The 19,124-nt window shown below is 41.6% G+C and overlaps 1 protein-coding gene across 25 annotated transcripts in view; it reads right to left on the minus strand.

Moving 5' to 3' along the window:
• sorbs2b (sorbin and SH3 domain containing 2b) overlaps nt 1–19,124 on the minus strand; it is a 485,383-nt gene that overhangs the window by 286,198 nt on the left and 180,061 nt on the right. For 8 of the 25 annotated variants that reach the window (XM_072595515.1, XM_072595540.1, XM_072595506.1 and 5 more), the window contains exon 1: nt 18,076–18,617. The gene's annotated coding sequence lies outside the window, so the exon portion shown is untranslated. Of the gene's footprint in view, nt 1–15,568; nt 15,800–18,075; nt 18,618–19,124 lie in introns of those variants that run through there. The other 17 variants (XM_072595463.1, XM_072595454.1, XM_072595483.1 and 14 more) reach the window with 7 other exon arrangements.

Genomic DNA, 19,124 nt, shown 5'->3' on the forward strand with positions numbered 1-19,124 from the left:
AGAACTGGAGACAGGAGAGATAGTTAGGAAGCACTTCCATAAACAAAGGGTGGTAGGTGTTTGGAACTCTTGTCCACAAATGGCAGTTCAGTTGTGAATTTTAAATCTGAGATAGATAAATTTTTGTGAAGTGAAAGTATTAAGGGCCTTGGGCCAAAGGCAGGTATGTGGAGTTAGGCCACAGATCAGCCACAATCTCACTGAATGGTGAAAACAGGTTTGAGGGGCTGAATGGCCTACACCGGTTCCTATGACTTATCTTCATACAGCACGGAAACAGACCCTTCGGTCCAACTCATCCATGCTGATCAGATATCCTAAATTAATCTCATCTCATTTGTCAGCATTTGGACCATATTCCTCTGAACCCTTCGTATTCATGTACCCATCCAGGTGCCTTTGAAATGTTATAAATGCACCATCCACTGTATGAAAAAGTTGCCTCTTAGGTCCCTTTTAAATCTTTTCCCTCTCACTTTAAACCTATGTCCTCTTGTTTTGGACTCCCTTACTCTGGGAAAAAGACCTTGGCTATTCACCCTATTCATGCCCCTTATGATTTTAATAATCTCTATAAAGATCATCCCTCAGCTTTCAATGCTCCAGGGAAAACAGTCCAATCTATTCAGCCTCTCCCTCTCTCCTCCAACCCTGGCAACATCCTTGTCAATCTTTTCTGAATCCTTTCAATTTTCACAACATCCTTCCTATACCAGGGAGACCAGAATTGAACACTTCAGCAAACAAAGGCTGATAGAGGTTTGGAACTCTCTTTCACAAATGGCACAGCATGCAGGATCACTTGTGAATTTTAAATCTGAGATGGATAATTTTTTTGTAAGCGAAGGCTATAAGGGCTTGGGGGCCATGTGGAGTTAGGCCACAGATCAGCCACAATCTCACTGAATGGCAAAACAGACTGGAGGGACTGAATACTGGATTAGTGGTGCTGGAAGAGCACAGCAGTTCAGGCAGCATCCAACGAGCAGTGAAATCAACGTTTCGGGCAAAAGCCCTTCATCAGGTTTTTACCTGGAGGGACTGAATAGCCTACTCCTGTCCCTATGACTTGTTTATAATGATCTCTGCAGTTGAACAGCACAGTGGTACAGCTCTCCATCCTCACACAAAGAATAACTGTCTGGAAAGGCCAAAAATTCATTCAGCTATCACACAGTCAGGCTAGAGAGGATAAACCCAAGGAAGATAAGAAAAATAGTAGACATAGGCAGGATGTTTCTCCTTATGGGTCAATCAAGAATGAGAGGTCTTAGTTTTAACATTATGGGTTGTAGATTTAAAACAGAGATGAGGAAAAATTGCTTCTCGCAAAGGGTCATGAATCTCTGAAATTCATTACCCAGAGTGTGGTGGATGCTGGGACAGTGAGTAAATTTACAGAGAAGATAGACAGATTTTTAATTAGTAATGGGTTGAAGGGTTATGGAGAGTCGACAGGAGAGTGGAGTTCAGGCTAAGATAAGATCTAAGATAAGTCTTGATGGAACTGAAAGGTGGAGCAAGTTTGAGGGGTTGAATTGCCTCCTCCTGCTCCTATTTGTTATGTTCAAAATTCCAAGTTTCCTCGGATATAAAGGTGAATGTGCAATTCATCATTCAAACATTGGGTTTGCTGTTTCATGTGCTCATTAGATTTAGAACAAGTCCATTGCATTGGTTTGTGTTAGCAATACACATTTTCTAAAACCACGAACAACTCTACTGCTTTCACAAAGTAAAATGTTAAATAATTATACAAATATGTACAAAATCGCATATCCTGACTTGGAAATCCATCTCCTTTCTTGGAAAAGATCTTGGAAGGGTCTCAGGTCTGAAGGAGGGTCACTGGGCCTGAAACATTAATTCTGATCTCTCTCCACAGATGCTGCCAGACCTGCTGAGCTTTTCCAGCAATTTCTGTTCCTGTTTCTGATTTCCAGCATCTGCAGTTCTTGTGGTTTTCATCTCCATTTTATTCATCATTACAAACTCAGAATCCATGCACACAGGCACCATCACCACGGACGCTGCCAGGATTCAAGAAAGTGCCTCACTATTAGCAACTTCAAAGGCAATCAGGGATAGGTACAACACTGGTGTCGCCAGGGATACTCCCACTCCCTCAGCAAATAAAAAAATTAATTTATCACTCATTTCCCACTAGCGATCTTCGTTGCCTTCATACATCATAGATATAAATAGAATACTCATTATTGTACTAATTCTCGTATCTGTTACAAATCCATCCGCTGATCATTGCCGCAGGACTTGGTAAAAAGGATTTTCTTTTGTGTATCCTGTCAAGCACACATCAAATTGTCCGACTAAATAATTGGAGTGGTAATGGATTATAGCTTCAGTGATTTATTCATAGAATGGACATCCCAGTGTACGCCACTGCACTTTCTGCAGGTCATGATTTGACTGATGATTGTGATTAACTAGTGGCAGTAAAGGTTTGTTTGCATCAACAGAAGACACTTCATGACATCCTCGCCCAGCGATGGCATCAAAATCTGGGAGGATGCACCCTTCTGTATGTTTCAGCAAGCTGGGTTCTGAGACGGGATATACAGAAAGGATTTCTCCTTGCTAATGCAGCTAATGTATGCAGTGACAACAAAGTGAGTCACAATGTGCACAGAACCTCAAGTTGGGGTTTTTACACACATTATATACACACGCAGAAGAAAATAAACTATAAAAGCCAAAAAGTAGAAGAGGTGGTAAGTAGTCATGTAAGTAGTGGTGATAATAAAATAGGTGCATCACGATTGTAAAGATGTTAGCATATCCTCACCATTCCTACTTTGCAACACCAGAACAGTGAAACAGAGACCCATAAAACAGGAGGCAATAATATAAATATCTATTGGTGCATTGCACCAATGTGCAGCGCCACGCGAGAACAAACATATAATTATGAACAGTAATTGTAGCCCAATTGGCCAACAGGTTTATTGGTAGGATTAGAGGTATAAGACACAGTTGATTTTGCAATGCAAGGGCAGTACAACCATACAACAATAACATCTGATGGACATCTTAAAAAAAAAACTCATTAAACATAGCATTCATTTTACGCTAGCCGTGACCAAATGGAATGGTCAAAAGAAAGCAGATAAATCCACAGAAAGCAGCTTTGTCAAATAAAGTCAGGAGTAGATACAGTCATAGAGATGTACAGCATGGAAACAGACCCTTCGGTCCGACCCGTCCATGCCGACCAGATATCCCAACCCAATCTAGTTCCATCTGCCAGCACCCGGCCCATATCCCTCAAAACCCTTCCTATTCATATACCCATCCAAATGCCTCTGAAATGTTGCAGTTGTACCAGCCTCCACCACTTCCTCTGGCAGCTCATTCCATACCCTTACCACCCTCTGTGTGAAAAACGTTGCCCCTTAGGTCTCTTTTATATCTTTCCCCTCTCACCCTTAACCTATGCCCTCTAATTCTGGACTCCCCAACCCCAGGTAAAAGGCTTTGCCTATTTACCTTATACATGCCCCTCAATTTTGTAAACCTCAATAAGGTCACCCCTCAGCCTCTGACGTTCCAGGGAAAACAGTTCAGCCTGTTCAGCTTCTCCGTATAGCTCAAATCTTCCAATCCTGGCAACATCCTTGTAAATCTTTTCTGAACCCTTTCAAGTTTCACAACATCTTTCCGATAGGAAGGAGACCAGAATTGCAAGCAATATTCCAACAGTGGCCTAACCAATGTCCTGTACAGCCGCAACATGACTTCCCAACTCCTGTACTCAATACTGTGACCAATAAAAGAAAGCATACCAAACACCTTCTTCGCTATCCTATCTACCTGCGACTCCAGTTTCAAGGAGCTATGAACCTGCACTCCAAGGTCTCTTTGTTCAGTAACACTCCCTAGGGCCTTACCATTAAGTGTATGAGTCCTGCTAAGATATGCTTTCCCAAAATGCAGCACCTCGCATTTATCTGAATTGAACTCCATCTGCCACTTCTCAGCCTACTGGACCATCTGGTCAAGATCCTGTTGTAATCAGAGGTAACCCTCTTCGTTGTCCACTACACCTCCAATTTTGGTGTCATCTGCAAACTTAATAAGCGTACCTCTTATGCTCACATCCAAATCATTTATGTAATTGACAAAAAGTTGAGGTCCCAGCACTGATCCTTGTGGCACTCCACTGGTTACAGGCCTACAGTCTGAAAAACAACCCTCCACCACCACCCCCTGTCTTCTACCTTTGAGCCAGTTCTGTATCCAAATGGCTAGTTCTCCCTGTATTCCATGAGACCTAACCTTGCTAGTCAGTCTCCCATGGAGAACCTTGGCGAACACCTTACTGACGTCCATATAGATCACATCTACTGCTCTGTCCTCATCAATCATCTTTGTTATTTCTTCAAAAAACTCAATCAAGTTTATGAGACATGATTTCCCATGCACAAAGCCATGTTGACTATCCCTAATCAGTCCTTGCCTTTCCAAATACATGCACATTCTGTCCCTCAGGATTCCCTCCAACAACTTGCCCACTACCGAGGTCAGGCTCACTGGTCTATAGTTCCCTGGCTTGTCCTTACCACCCTTCTTCAACAGTGACACCACGTCTGCCAACTTCCAGTCTTCCGGCACCTCACCTGTGACTATTGATGATACAAATATCTCAGCAAGAGGCCCAGCAATCACTTCTCTAGCTTCCCACAAAATTCTCTGGTACGCCTGATCAGGTCCTGGAGAGTTATCCACCTTTACCTGTTTCAAGACATCCAGCACTTCCTCCTCTGTTATCTGGACATTTTGCAAGATGTCACCATCTATTTCCCGACATTCTATATCTTTTATATCCTTTTCCACAGCAAATACTGATGCAAAATACTCATTTAGTATCTCCCCCATTTTCTGTGGCTCCACACAAAGGCCACCTTGCTGATCTTTGAGGGGCCCTTTTCTTTCCCTAGTTACCATTTTGTCCTTAATCTATTTGTAAAAACCCTTTGGATTCTCCTGAATTCTATTTGCCACGGCTATCTCATGTCCCCTTTTTGCCCTTCTGATTTCCCTCTTAAGTATACTCCTACTTCCTTTATACTCTAAGGATTCAGTCAATCTATCCTGTCTATACCTGACATATGCTTCCTTCATTTTCTTAGCCAAACACTCAATTTCTTTAGTCATCCAGCATTCCCTATACCTACCAACCTTTCCTTTCACCTTGACAGGAATGTACTTTCTCTGGATTCTCGTTATCTCATTTCTGAAGGCTTTCCATTTTCCAGCCGTCCCTTTACCTGTGAACATCTGCCCTCAATCAGCTTTCGAAAGTTCTTGCCTAATACCACCAAAATTGGCCTTTCTCCAATTTAGAACTTCAACCTTTAGAGCTGGTCTATCCTTTTCCATCACTATTTTAAATCTAATAGAATTATGGTCGCTGGCCCCAAAGTGCTCCCCCACTGACACCTCAGTCACCTGCCCTGCCTTATTTCCCAAGAGTAGGTCAACTTTTGCACCTTCTTGAGTAGGTACATCCACATACCGAATCAGAAAATTGTCTTGTACACACTTAAGAAATTTCTCTCCATCTAAACCTTTAACACTATGGTAAGTCCCAGTCTATGTTTGGAAAGTTAAAATCCCCTACCATAATCACCCTATTATTCTTACAGATAGCTGAGATCTCCTTACAAGTTTGTTTCTCAATTTCCCTCTGACTATTAGGGGGTCTATAATACAATCCCAACAAGGTTATCATCCCTTTATTTCTCAGTTCCACCCAAATAACTTCCCTGGATTTATTTCCTGGCATCAGAGCAGACAGTGCAAAGGGTGAACTGACATAAACTTCAGGGGTGGCACGGTGGCTCAGTGGTGAGGACTGCTGCCTCACAGCACCAGGGATCCAGGTTCAATTCCAGCTGTGGGCAACTGTACAAACTCCACACAGACATTCTCCCTGTGTCTTCATGGGTTTCCTCCCACAGTCCAAAGATGTGCAACTTAGGTGAATTGGTCATGCTGAATTGCCCATAGTGTTCGGTGCATTAGTCAGAGGTAAATGTAGGAGAATGGGTCGGGGTGGGTTACTCTTCAGAAGGCTGGTGTGGACTTGTTGGGCTGAAGGGCTTGTTTCTACACTGTAGGGAATCTAATGTTCTTCTGACAGATTTGATTATTTTACACATTATTTTCTACGTCCACCAGATTCTTGCTCTTCAATTGCTAGTACACTTGCTTACTGTTATTTTAATGGTAATTTAAGAGAATGTTGCACAGCCTGACATTAAAATTTACAACACTCTACAGTTGGTCTGTCTTGTCCTATGAGCTGGGACCCACCATAGCTCAGATTACCTCCTCTCACTGGCTCTTGGCAACATTAACTCTTCACTCGGTTTGCTTTAGCTCCCAGTCCATGTGTGAAATCTGGCTTCCTGTCAGCGGGGATAAATTAGCTTCATATCCTGTTCACACCAGGTCTCCAAACAGGCAGCATTTGGAAAACTGTCAGTCATGAGTATGGAACAGGTGCAGCCTTCAGAGGGGGTAAGGCCAAGTTCAAGATAACACTGGGAGCGTCAGTGCTCTCATTAACAGGCAGAGTTTAGCTTTTATAGATAGGGATTTTTAAAACAAGGCCACAAATGAACACTGGCTATTTCAGGACCTCCACCCCGCCACACTTAGACCCTTTTCAACTGCACACATACTTTAACAAGCCACTGCGACATGCAGAAGTCAAATTAAAAAGAATTTGTCTCTTAGTTTCCTTCCCTATTAAAAGCGTAAACAACAAACTCTCCATTCGGGTTAACAGTATTCATGACAAAAGACTCAAAAGTTGGCTTCTTTTTGTATGAACAAAAGTGATTAGATACAGAAAGGGACACAATTGTGATAGTTTAAAGAGCTTAGAATAATAAATACAAGTAATTTACTTTAGAAAGTATAGAATATATTTTTACAGAGCTTATGGACACTTTAAAAGCAGGACTTTACAAATTGTCCAGATTCTGACTTACCTTCCCCATCCCTAACCCACTGAAAACGTGGATAATGACTGTGCCCTCCCTAGCAGCCTCCCCAGAGTTATTTACTGCGGTGAGGGACATGAATTAGCTCAGAGAGGGAAACCTCCACCATCTATGGGGAGTCCCCCATCTCCTTGTGCTGCCTGCCACTGGACAGCTTTGCTGCAGTAGGATGGGGGTGGGGAGGGAGAGTCGGGGGTTTATCACCTGGGTCTAGAGTAGGAGGCTCCAGGGAATGAAGTGGGAACTAGGGGCTGTGTAAAAGGAGGCCCACTTCCCACCGATAGAGTGTGATCTGGTGACCTTCAAACTGAACTCCCTCCCCCACTCACCACAGGAAGAACTGCAACAGGGCGGGAAGAGGCCAATAAATCAGGTATCACATGACCCCAAGTAAATGGTGGAGGTGGGGGGTGGGGGTGAGGGTGGGCAGGGAAGATGTGACAAGGAATTTGTCTGATTGACTGTGCAGCCGGCCAAAAGACGTCACTGATGCATGCCTCAAGTGGCAAAGCTGTTAGCATGATCACCCTGACTGTGTTCATTCTAACAGGGACATGCTTCTTATTTAAAAACCACTGATTGACAGATGCAACCAAGTTCTTTAAAAGGCCTGCAATCCCTGGGCTAAGTTTGAATGTCCCCTCTTCTGCTTTTATATATATCCCATAGGTATGTGGACTTGAAAGGAATCGGAGGTATTCACAAGGTGGATACATTCTGTTTGGCATAAAGCAACAATACAGAAAGGAAACTAAGCTGCATATTACAGTAAACTAGTGTTGAAAATAAGTTAAAAGTAAAAGATCTGCGAGACCACTGCAAGGGGTTGCAGAGGTAAGTCGACAGGCAGCACAGCCTAAAAGATAGGGTTATGTTGCTGCTAGGTTTCATAAGCTAGTTATTTCACTATTGTTGCCAACAGAGTACAATCACAATGGTTTTTCTGGGATAAATATATTAAAAAAAAGGAACCATCACCAACAAGCACTGCAGTCATTCCAGCTGGACAAGGCCAACAGAGGTTCGGCTGTGCTTTGATATCATTAGGAACGTTTGCCTGGAATCAATTGTTGCCTATCAATGAATGTTACATTAAAGGCACACAGTCACCCAGTCAGTGGGCTCTCAAGACAATTCACACATTAGCTAAGTGGCTAACTACGAAATGATAGAATTGCCTCATACATTATGTGGAATGCGACCACAGAATAAAACCTAAAATCATAAAAGCAAAATGTTTGACTTCAGTAAATAGATACAGCTTTACTTTCAGTATCACAATATGGAAATCTTTGTTGCTGACATTTTAGAGTAAGGCTGACGCTGTTTGGTGTGGCATTAAGAATTATAACAGTGTCCTGCCATTGAACTGAAATATGATTCATCCGTAGCTCATCTCGATTTGCCTTTGTGCTGTAATTGTTAGTAACTATCCACCAACAACAAAAAAATTATTCAATCCTAATTTTGAAATTTTCAACTGAATACCTTCAACTGCTTTTCGGGAAACAGTTGCAGATTTCCACCCGAGTGGCACCCTGAGTAGCCTAGCTCAACATTCAAGGCTGTGTCTCAAGGTGTTCATGCCTTTGTGAAACTGCCCCTGGAGTAGTGGGTATAGTTTTGGTCTCTTTTTTGAAGGATGGATAGACTTGCCAGAGGAGGAGTGCAACTCTGGAGATAGTGGGATTGCTTTTTTGAGGAAACAGGACCCTACCTTTGCTGGAGTTTCACAGAATGAGAAGTGATCCAAGTGAAGATACAGATTTCTTAGAGGGTGTACAAATGTGGACGTAAATGAGATGTTACCCTTGGATGCTGAGTTTAAAACCAGGTGATCTAATCTCAAGATAAGAGATAGGCCATTTAGGAACGAGTTGAGGAGGGGGTGAATCTTTTGAGTTATTTCCCCTGGAGGGCAGTGGAAGGTCAACCATTCAAATCAATAGGTTTCCTTTGTTAATGTGTTTTTTGCGTCACACAAAGTTTTTTTGAGTTCAAGACAGACTAGTTGAAGAGATGGCAAAGTCATGAACTAGTTTTAAGCTTATTCTTCAAAGAAACACTATTTCTCATACTTCCATTCTAAATACTATCATACATGGTCATCTGTACCAGGCTATGATTTTAAATTATATTAGGTAGTTGCTGATCTATCTTCTTGATGTCCATGTCTCTGTGCATCTTGCAGTGAGTGTCACTCTTATTATCCTATACAGTGATCCTTCCAGATAGTTCTAACTCCACCCACACTGTGACATTTATACCCAGGGATGTGCAGCTCTGTGACATCACAGCAAGGTTGCTCCAGGGCAACATTCTCTCTTACTTTAGTTGTTCCTTGTGTGGTATATTTAAAACAGAGAAGAAGTTTTCGCAGGTGGTTTTCTCAGCTTTTACATAACTACAAAGATTATAGGGAACATTCCTCTAGGGTCCTCTTGTCGTTACACAACATTAATAGCATCAGGGGCAATAGAGGTAGTGTGGCATTGAGATACATGGTCAACCAGGAAGCAAATCAATGACAAGATGTCTAAAAAGCCTTTTCTTGTTCTGAAACTGTTTCTCTCCATCGACCGATTAACTGGAGTTTCACGAAATGATATGGTCTAAAATTAGACTTTGTAGGAGTGAAGTTATGAAATATTTATAAGCACAAAGGATGATAGAAGCTCGACACTCCCATTTGCACATGACATTTGGTCACTTTTTGCTACCCAAAAAGATACTAAAGGAATATGAGGTTGAAGCAAAGAGTCAGATGTGAAATATCCCATTGAAAAGCACATTCAAGTGGCTAAATGACCTACTACTCTCCCAACGCTCTGTTAAAACAATAACCAACATTTATTACTATTACTGTATTCAGCAAATTGTCGCTAATACAATAACCACACCACAAGGCAGCCTTTCAACAGAATATTCACTGTACCATAATGAGAGCTCATAAACTGAAATAAAAACAGAGAAACTCAGCAGGTCTGGCAGCAACTGAGAAGAGTGAACATTTCAAGTTTGATCGTTTCAAGTCTGATATAACTGTTCTTCAGATTGGAAAATGTTAATTCTGTTTCTCTCTCCGCAGATGCTGCCAAGCCTGCTGAGTTTCTCCAGAACTTTCTGTTTTTATTTCAGACCTCAATTACTTTGCTTTATTTTGATGTCATGAACAGAGACTATTCAGTTTACTGATGACACTCCAACCCTACATAGATTCTTTCTGGAGAGCTACAAATGCTGTCAAAATCACATTTTAATTGTTTCTGGACTAATCAACAGAACAATCCTGGCAAAGCAGGATTTATAATAGTAGCTTCCATTTAGCTACCCATTATAAAGGGAATGCTGTCCTTTCCTTTTACAATTCTTCAATATTTTCTGATTAATAACCAAGGGTCTTCCACCAGCAGTGCACCTCAGTGAATCAAGGAGAAATTTAGTCAAGGGACCAGGTTGGATTTCTCAGTTCTGAGCTGACTTAGCTAACCTTAGCCTGAATGGCAGGAGCAATGGTCCAATTAGCTTCAGCATCTATGGGTTTAAGTGGGAAATAGTCAAACCCAGTTCCTGCTTTTGATCAGCACTGGACAAACCCTGCTGGAAATACATGCTTGCAAAACTCAGTGAGGTCAGGATCAGGCTGCAATTCACTGGAATGGATGGCTTTCATGACTGAATTGTTTTTTGACACATATGTGAATACTGCCACTGTATCAGAAGATGCACAACACTCCTCAACTGTACTTCAGAAGGAGTTAACAGGCGTGAGGGTGGCACAGAGGCTAGGTGGTTAGCACTGCTGCCTTGTGGTGCCCAGGGACCAAGGTTCAATCCCAGCCTCAAGCGACTGTCTGTGTGGAGTTTGTACATTCTCCCCATGTCTGCATGGGTTTTCTCTGGGTACTCTGGTTTCCTCCCACAAATGTGCAGGTTGAGTGGAATGGCCATGGGAAACTCAGGGATACAGGTATAGGGTGGGGAGTGGGTCTGGGAGAGATGCTGTCCAGAGGGCCAATGTGGGCTTGATGGGCTGAATGGCTTGCTTGCACATTGTAGGGATTCTAAGAGAGACATGCCTGGAAAAGAAGCTATTTGGTTAACCTTTCTTCAGTTGCTTACAAAGTCAATGGGATTAATGTCAGTGCACCTCCCATTTCTCTAGGCCTTTCTCAGTAGTAAAAGTCTTAAGTGGGTAGCATCATGGGAGTGGGATAATTATTCTAAGTGAACAACAGTAGGTGTACCCTTTTATGTGTACCCATCCCTTCTATGCAGCAGCTAAAACTGTGGCACCCTGGCAGAGTTACTGCAGCAGTAGGGGCAGCACATGCTTTGCCTCGCTATAGAGATGGCAGGAGATTGTACATAGCAATCCCCCTTAGCAGAAGCGAGCAGGATGTGGTGACACGGGCAGTCTAAGAGACGACTTGCTAAAGGACAAGACACTCTCGCAACTTTGCTGAGGCCAGCAGAGATGTGGTCTTGAGCTATGAAAAGAAAATTGCTTGCCACACATGAGCTGTTACATGAGGTTTTGGAAGGCAGCCAGAGCGTTTCAACACCAAGGGTGAAAATATGAAGGAGTCTCCTTACAGCTTGTTGTCCTGTCATCTCATACAGCATCACCACTGTGCCAGGAGTCACTCATCTCCTGTAATCTGCTCTCTTATAGATCATTGGGAATGATAAACCACAGTCCCATGGCTGCAACAGTAGGGGCAATGCATGTTTCCCTCTCTCTCTAAAAGTGACAGAAATCCTGCTTCTTCACCACCTCCTCGATGAATATGGAAAGCTCTAAGGCCAGACAAGCCCCAACATCAGCTAACACGCTGTAGGATCATTGCTGAGTCTCCACTATGATCATCTCAAGGTTCCCTGCACAAGTGGCAGATGACAAAGCCACTATGATAGCTTCCATTAAAACAGGCAGAAACTTACATGATTCTCCAATGGGGATTAACACCCAGAAATGATAGCCCATCCTGTGAACAAAAAGCTTCCAGCTACCATGCAGTGTCTTGCTGGTTACACAATTGTACAAGTACAGACTTCAGCACTACAGAACAGCACTACAGAACATAGAAACATAGAAATTAAGGGCAGGATTAGGCTATTCAGCCCTTCAAGCCAGCTTCACCATTCGATATTATCATGGCTAATCGTTCAACTCAGTAGCCTGTTCCTTCTCTCAATTCCTGTTGATCCCTTTAGGCCTGAGTGGTTCCCTGACTGGGAACTCTCCACTGGAGTTCGGAGGAAGGAATTCATCCCCTATTGCCTATTCTAGGCAAAGCTGAGCAATTCCCTAGAGGCAGGCAGTGCTAGAAGCAGCAGTAATGGAACAAATATCACCAGTTTGGTGATAATGGGAGAGTCAGTGAGCATCCTCTTACTGCTGCTCAATAGAGTATTGGGGTCGTGCCTGTCCACTCCAGTCTATGCTCAGTCCTAGCCAGAAAGGTCACCCTTAGTCTTTACTAAGAGCTGGGCAATGCTAATGAGCAGCACTTCCAGAGGTTCTGGCTCAATGGGCCAGATAACTTACTCCTGCTCCTATTTCTAATGTTCTTACAGAACATAGAACAGGCCCTTCAGCCCTCGATGTTGCGCCAACCTGTGAATTAATCTAAGCTCATCCCATCATCATCTTTGTGCTTATCCAAGGATTGTTTAAATCTCCCTCATGTGGCTGAGTTCCAAGTGAGGCTGCACTAGCGTTTTGTACAGTTGCAGCATGACATATCAACTCCGGAACGCAATCCCGCTACCAATGAAACTTAACACACTGTATGCCTTCTTAACAGCACTATCAACCTGGGTGGCAACTTTCAGGGATCTATGTACATGGACTCCAAGATGCCTCTGCACATCCACACTACCAAGAATCTTTTCTTTGACTTAGTATTCTGCCTTCCGGTTATTCTTCCCAAAGTGCATCACCTCATATTTAGCTGCATTAAACTCCATTTGTCACCTCCCAGCCCGATTCCAAGTCCCTTGCAACCTGCAATATTCTTCCACACTGTCCATTACTCTACCGACTTTCGTGACATCTGCAAACTTACTAACCCATCCACCTATGCCTGCGTCTAAGTCATTTATAAAAATAACAAACAGCAGTGGTCCCAAAACAGATCCTTGTGGCACACCACTTATAATCAGACTCCAGGCTGAATATTTTCCATCAATCACCATTCACTGCCTACTGTCAGAAAGCCAGTATCTAATCCAAACTGCTAAATCATCCTCAATCCCATGCCTCTGCATTTTCTCCAAAGCCTACCACGTTATCAAGTTCATGTACTCCACATCAACTGCCCCACCATCTTCCACATGCTTGGTCACCTTCTCAAAAAACTCAATGAGCTTTGTGAGACATGACCTGTCCTTGACAAAACCATGTTGGCTACCTGCAATCAAAATGTTGCTTGCTAGATGATTATAAATCCTAATTCTTATAATCCTTTCCAAAATTTTTCCTACAACAGACATAATGCTCACTGGTTTAGAATTACTTGGGTCATCTCTACTGCTCTTCTTGAACAAGGACACAACATTTGCAATCCTCCAGTCCTCTGGTACTAAACCTGTAGACAATGATGATTCAAAGAGCAAAGCCAAAGGCTCCAATACCTCCTCCCTAGCTTCCCAGAGAATCCTCTGATAAATCCCATCCAACCCAGGGGACTTGTCTACTTTCACTCCTTCTAGAATTGATAACACCTCTTCCTTACTAACCTCGATCCTTTCTAGTCTAATATCTCGTATCTCATTATTCTCCTCTACAATATTCCCCTTCTTAGCAGCAGTCTGACTACTGTGTGCCCGCTACTTATCCCGATAGCTGAGGCTGCTGCTCCTAGCAGAACTAGCACCCTCAGCAACCTACAAACGCTCGATGAGGCTGATTAAAGTAGAAAACGGATAAAAGCAAAATACAAAACTGAATAAATCACTTCAAACTGCACCAAGCACAATACGCAGATCCAATTAATCTAAGTAGTGTTTCCAGTGAGTCAGGCAGTGCAATCACACATGCATTTCCTCAGTAGGGTGGCCACTCTACACAGCTTTTATTCGACCAGCTTAAATCACACCAAGGCCCCAATTACAGCTGCGGGAACCCAATTTCCAAGCCCTGCATTCATGCGGCACCTGTCGGTCTCTGGCAGGCATTTCAACCACTTCAACAAAAGGGACAGTAAAAACTGGTGAGAACTTGCAGCTGGAACATGATGACAAGTTGACTCAATCAACTTGAAAAGATCCTCTGTCTCATCCCATGGTGACATTCCTTAAAATCACTTGCCTTTACAAGTCAAAACTGAACTTTAGGGTTCATTCCATCATTTGGACATCCTACAACCTTCCAGTAGAATTGAACCCAATTTATTTTAGTTCTTCAGAAGTAGAAATTAAAATACAGTGTTTTTAAAATTTAAATTTTGAGCATGCCATGTCCTCTCAGTGTAGATTATTATTTAAGCAAAGCCTGTTTTAGTAAGAAGCTTTAACCTCATCAAATGCACAAAGCATTGTAACAGGTTAGAAATAATTAATAGTAACTGTTGACTTTGGCATAGAAAAGACATGTTGAGTTATAATTTTTAACTTTTCAGCCGTGTTGTATCCTTGACCAAAGTACAGGAATAAAAAAAAATCTCATTTGGCACACATTCAAGACTGGCGAATTCTGAAGCACAAAGCAAGGAAAAGTGGTCAAATGTCTTTGAGCCACCATCATTGAGAGAAAAGCTTGATCCTAAGATCTCTGCCCAGTTTGGGTTGAGCAGGACCTCCACCCACCCTCCAAGGGAGATACAACCCCTCTACCTGTCTCTCAGTGACATGATCATTGACTATTTGTAAGGCAAAAGATGACAGATTATTGGCCAATACAAGAGTTAAACATTCTTGGGGGTAGGTTTGAATGTGCATTTGAGATCACAATCAAATCAGCCATGATCTTACTGAAATGGCCTATTCCTGCTCTTAGTTTGTATGTGTGACCATTATCATAATTAGGACAGCACCCATAATGATAAATGGGCGGCTCCCATGTATTCCGTTACACAAGCAACAGCTAAAACTGTGAAACTAGTCACTTCATTGAGAAACCAAGAGCTCTTTCCTGGACTGAAAGAAATTTCAGCAAATCCCTTCTTCAACTCCTAAGAGAGCATTGGGCCTCAACTTGAAACTTAAATAGCCCCTTCCACAATTGCTGCAATTAAATGTAGAAGCATAGAAAGGGAATATGAAAAGGAGATAACCAGTATATTTTACGATACCATTAATGTTATTTAATAATTAGAGAAGAGTGTAGTGCCAGAGCTTTCTGTTAACCAACTGAGTGTGTGTGCTTGATAACTACTTAACCAATATACATCATGTGACCCTTTGGGACACAGCAGTACTGTCCCTGCCTCTGGGCTAGAAGCCCTGGGTCAACCTCCGCCTCCCCAGAGGTGTCTCACAGCACAACTAAACAGTCTGGGAACAGTTTGAAAACAAAAGTTTCTATTTTGGAGTACCTGACAGTTTAGGCTGGCAGTAATTCATGTGAAAATCTGCTCTCCTATTGACAGTCAAACAGCAGATGGAACATCAGATGTCCCATTTTTGATCTTGAAACTTAAGTGGAGCACACAGCTTTCTCTCCATGATAGCTTTTATGCTGGTGGACATTTTGCTGATTATTTTTCCTGTAATGCTAGCTTGCAAATAGATGCTGGAAATCAGAAACAAAACAGAAACTGCTAGGGAAAAAAATATAGCAGTTCTGGCAGCACCTGTGGAGAGAAAGCAGAGTTAATGTTTCAGATCCAGTGACATGAAAAAACGTAGCGTGCTAAAAACATGAAAGGCTCTTTGACTGATGGTAGATAACTTTTTTTCATTGTAGATGATCTACAATTAGGAAATTTTAATCTGGCCTCTTGTGAAATGGTAAATATTTGTAAATGTTTTTTACAATTTCACTGCAAGTAGCAAACCAGCAGAGGTTTTGTCCTGCCTCATCACTGTAAGAAGGATATCATTCATGGACTGTATTAGCGGTGAGAATAACATGAAACAGGGGAGCAAATAGACTTTTGGATTTTAGATGGGTTTTGTAACATGCAGCCAATAGATTCCAGGAATCTGTTTTGGATTACTCAAATATCAATCTTGTAGTGAAATAAAAGATCATTGTCCAGCACACAAACAATAACCTCCTTAAGGACAGATGGACTGAAATTATGATAAACGTGGTCATGAATCTTTTGGCAGCAACTTCTTCTTGGCTTTTATCTAATCTGTCAGGGTGACAGAAGGGTCTCATCAAAAGCGATAATTTAACAAATTCCGAAGAGATATCAGGGCCACAAGAAAAGCTGATCTTCCACTAATCTGTAAAGGAACTAATTTGGTTGATTTTTCAAACTGTTTCTTTCTTATAAACCTCCAAAAAATTGAAAAGTTACAGTCAATGATTTGTCTTGCTCTAACTGCAACAAAAAAAACCAAGAACAAAATCCTCTGAAAATTGTATCTTGTGGCAATACATAAATAGATTTTGCAGAGACAAGGAAGTCTTCTATTAAGGAGGAAACTGTAAACATTTCAAGACTTAAATTTTATTGTCAGCAAATACCTTTATTTTTATGAAAGTCAAGCTCTTTCCTAAGTAACAATCTCTAGCTATCTTCATAGCTCTTGGAACAGTATCTACTTTGCTGACCACAAGTTAGTGACTCAGACATTCACTACCCTCCCAAACCCAGGATCATGCACAAGTATATAACATACAGCTGCCACAAAAATCCAATTTAACATCGATGGCAACAACAACATTTTCAAAACAAAACGGGGCCCCTAAATTACTTGTACAGGGTACGAGCAGATCAAAACGTGAGTGCACTGAGCATAAAACAGGATAATTATTCTTTGGAAAAACACTCAATTATTCGACTGCACTGATGATAGCTTATAAATTGTGGGGTTTTTTTTAAGAGCCAGCTCAGATAGTTTAATACTTTATGGAAAGGGATGTCAAAAAACTGATCTTTACCCACGCTCACATTGCAGAATTTAAACTTGCAATTATTTTCTAATTCCAGAGTAAGGAAACACATTGGTTCACATTTACAAGCGACAACTGAAACACTAACAGTATCAGAACAAGATCCATGCTGAACTATATTTTCTTTGTCACCATGAGATTTACTGAATGCTTCTAGCAACCACTTGCTAACCAAGATGATCTTAATACTAGAACAGTTTTAATAGGAAGGAATTAGCTGAAGAAATTATTTTCTGATGACCTGAGATTAAATATTAAAATTTTCTTTATCAGTAAATGATACTTGCAATAAGAAATAAATATAATTTGAGTTTCAGCCAACAAAATAGTCAAAGCCATTTCTCAGCTCTTCACACAGTGGGTTATATTGAGCATTGTAGTATCATAATACAAGTTGAATTCCATACTGATCATTGGATTATTTACATGAACCATCAAACACTATATACAAATACTGCTGCCTTTGTATTCTTCAACCATTTGATTCTGTTATTTTGTACAAAAAAGGTAATAATTCAAAGGAAACCCCTAAATGTGTGCAAGCTGGTTAACTTTGAAATATACAGTATTCAATGTTTAAGGAACGCTTGCCTTTCTCTAGGAAAGGTTATCACCGTACTCTGATAGATGCTGACTCCAACTGTTTGTGAAGCATGCGAGTAGAGCACATCGGTTTGTATAATAAGACCACCAGAAACTCCTGTCTTTTATACTGCGGGGATCATTTTTGAGCATCGATGTGGGAAGACCCACGAAATTAGGAAATTGAGATCGGGGACAGAAGGTTTGTTAAATTGTAAACATCTATTACAATGAACACAACAACACCCAATTAATTTCGAAGTATAAAGGTCTGTGCTAACAGAGGTGAATTGTTGCACATGCCCCATTAGAACTGCATTGTAGTTTACTCCTGTCTTTTCTTGCCAGTTTCACATTCAAAAGGGGGAAATCAACACTGTAATTTGAGCTTACCTGAAGACCAGCTGAGCAGCGATTGACCAGGTTTAACAGTCTCCACGTCCAGCAGATGTCCCAAATGCAGCAGCCTCGCTGAAAGCAGCATGTAACACCAGAGAGGCTGCAGCCTGTGTGGAGCCCAGATAAATCACACACCTGCTTCTTCAGTGGGAGTCTGTCTAAATAAAGCAGCAGAAATGTACATAAACAGTGTCAGTGCGGGACTACACCCTGCTTACTTGGTCACCAATAGCAGACAACAGTTAGACAGTTAAGGTAACGTGACAGCTCAACGCTCTTTTACCACACAGCACACTGTCTGTGTTTGCTTGATCTGCCCCCACATTTGCACTGCAGATTATTTCCTTTCAGTCCAGTCCAGCGGCAGCAACGAACAGCCTGACAGTCGAGCAACACGGTGACATTCTGAGCGACAAAGATCATCTGGAATGCGGGACTCTCTCTTCAATAGCTGATTTTATTGCTGGATAAAGCAGAGCATTATTCCAGTGTGCACCCATAACCAAAATGGCTGGTGCTTTTCAGCAATGCTGCAGAAAGCTCATTGGTTTACTATGAGCTTTTTGTAACCACGGCAACTTGTAACAGAAGATTTGTGCTGCAGGCATGGCAGATCATGTGCAGGTCAATGCGAAGAATAGAATAGCAGATTCTCTATATCTAAACCTAAATCCGGCTTTATTCACGAATTCCTGCCGATATGATCCACTGCCTCAGCAAACTTTACATTTGTGACCGCCCTTCACCATTATGTAGCACAAACAGTTTCTGAAGTACTTTAATATTCCCGATACATTGCATACTGCTTATAGGGAAACAATATCGCAGTTGCAGTGTAGTTTATTACCAGATTGTAACGCGGGTATTGTAACATTAGGTATTGTGATTTTATTTCGCAAATACATTGTATTTTTCTACAATAATGTTCAAATAATTATGGATGCATATTAAGCAATGATAAATATTTCCAATTAGTCATGATATTTTTCAGCATTTCATCTGAAATATATGTTTACTCAATCTCTCCGACATTTATAACATCA

The sequence above is a fragment of the Chiloscyllium punctatum genome, chromosome 2, assembly GCF_047496795.1.
Source record: "Chiloscyllium punctatum isolate Juve2018m chromosome 2, sChiPun1.3, whole genome shotgun sequence".
Lineage (NCBI taxonomy): Eukaryota > Metazoa > Chordata > Chondrichthyes > Orectolobiformes > Hemiscylliidae > Chiloscyllium > Chiloscyllium punctatum.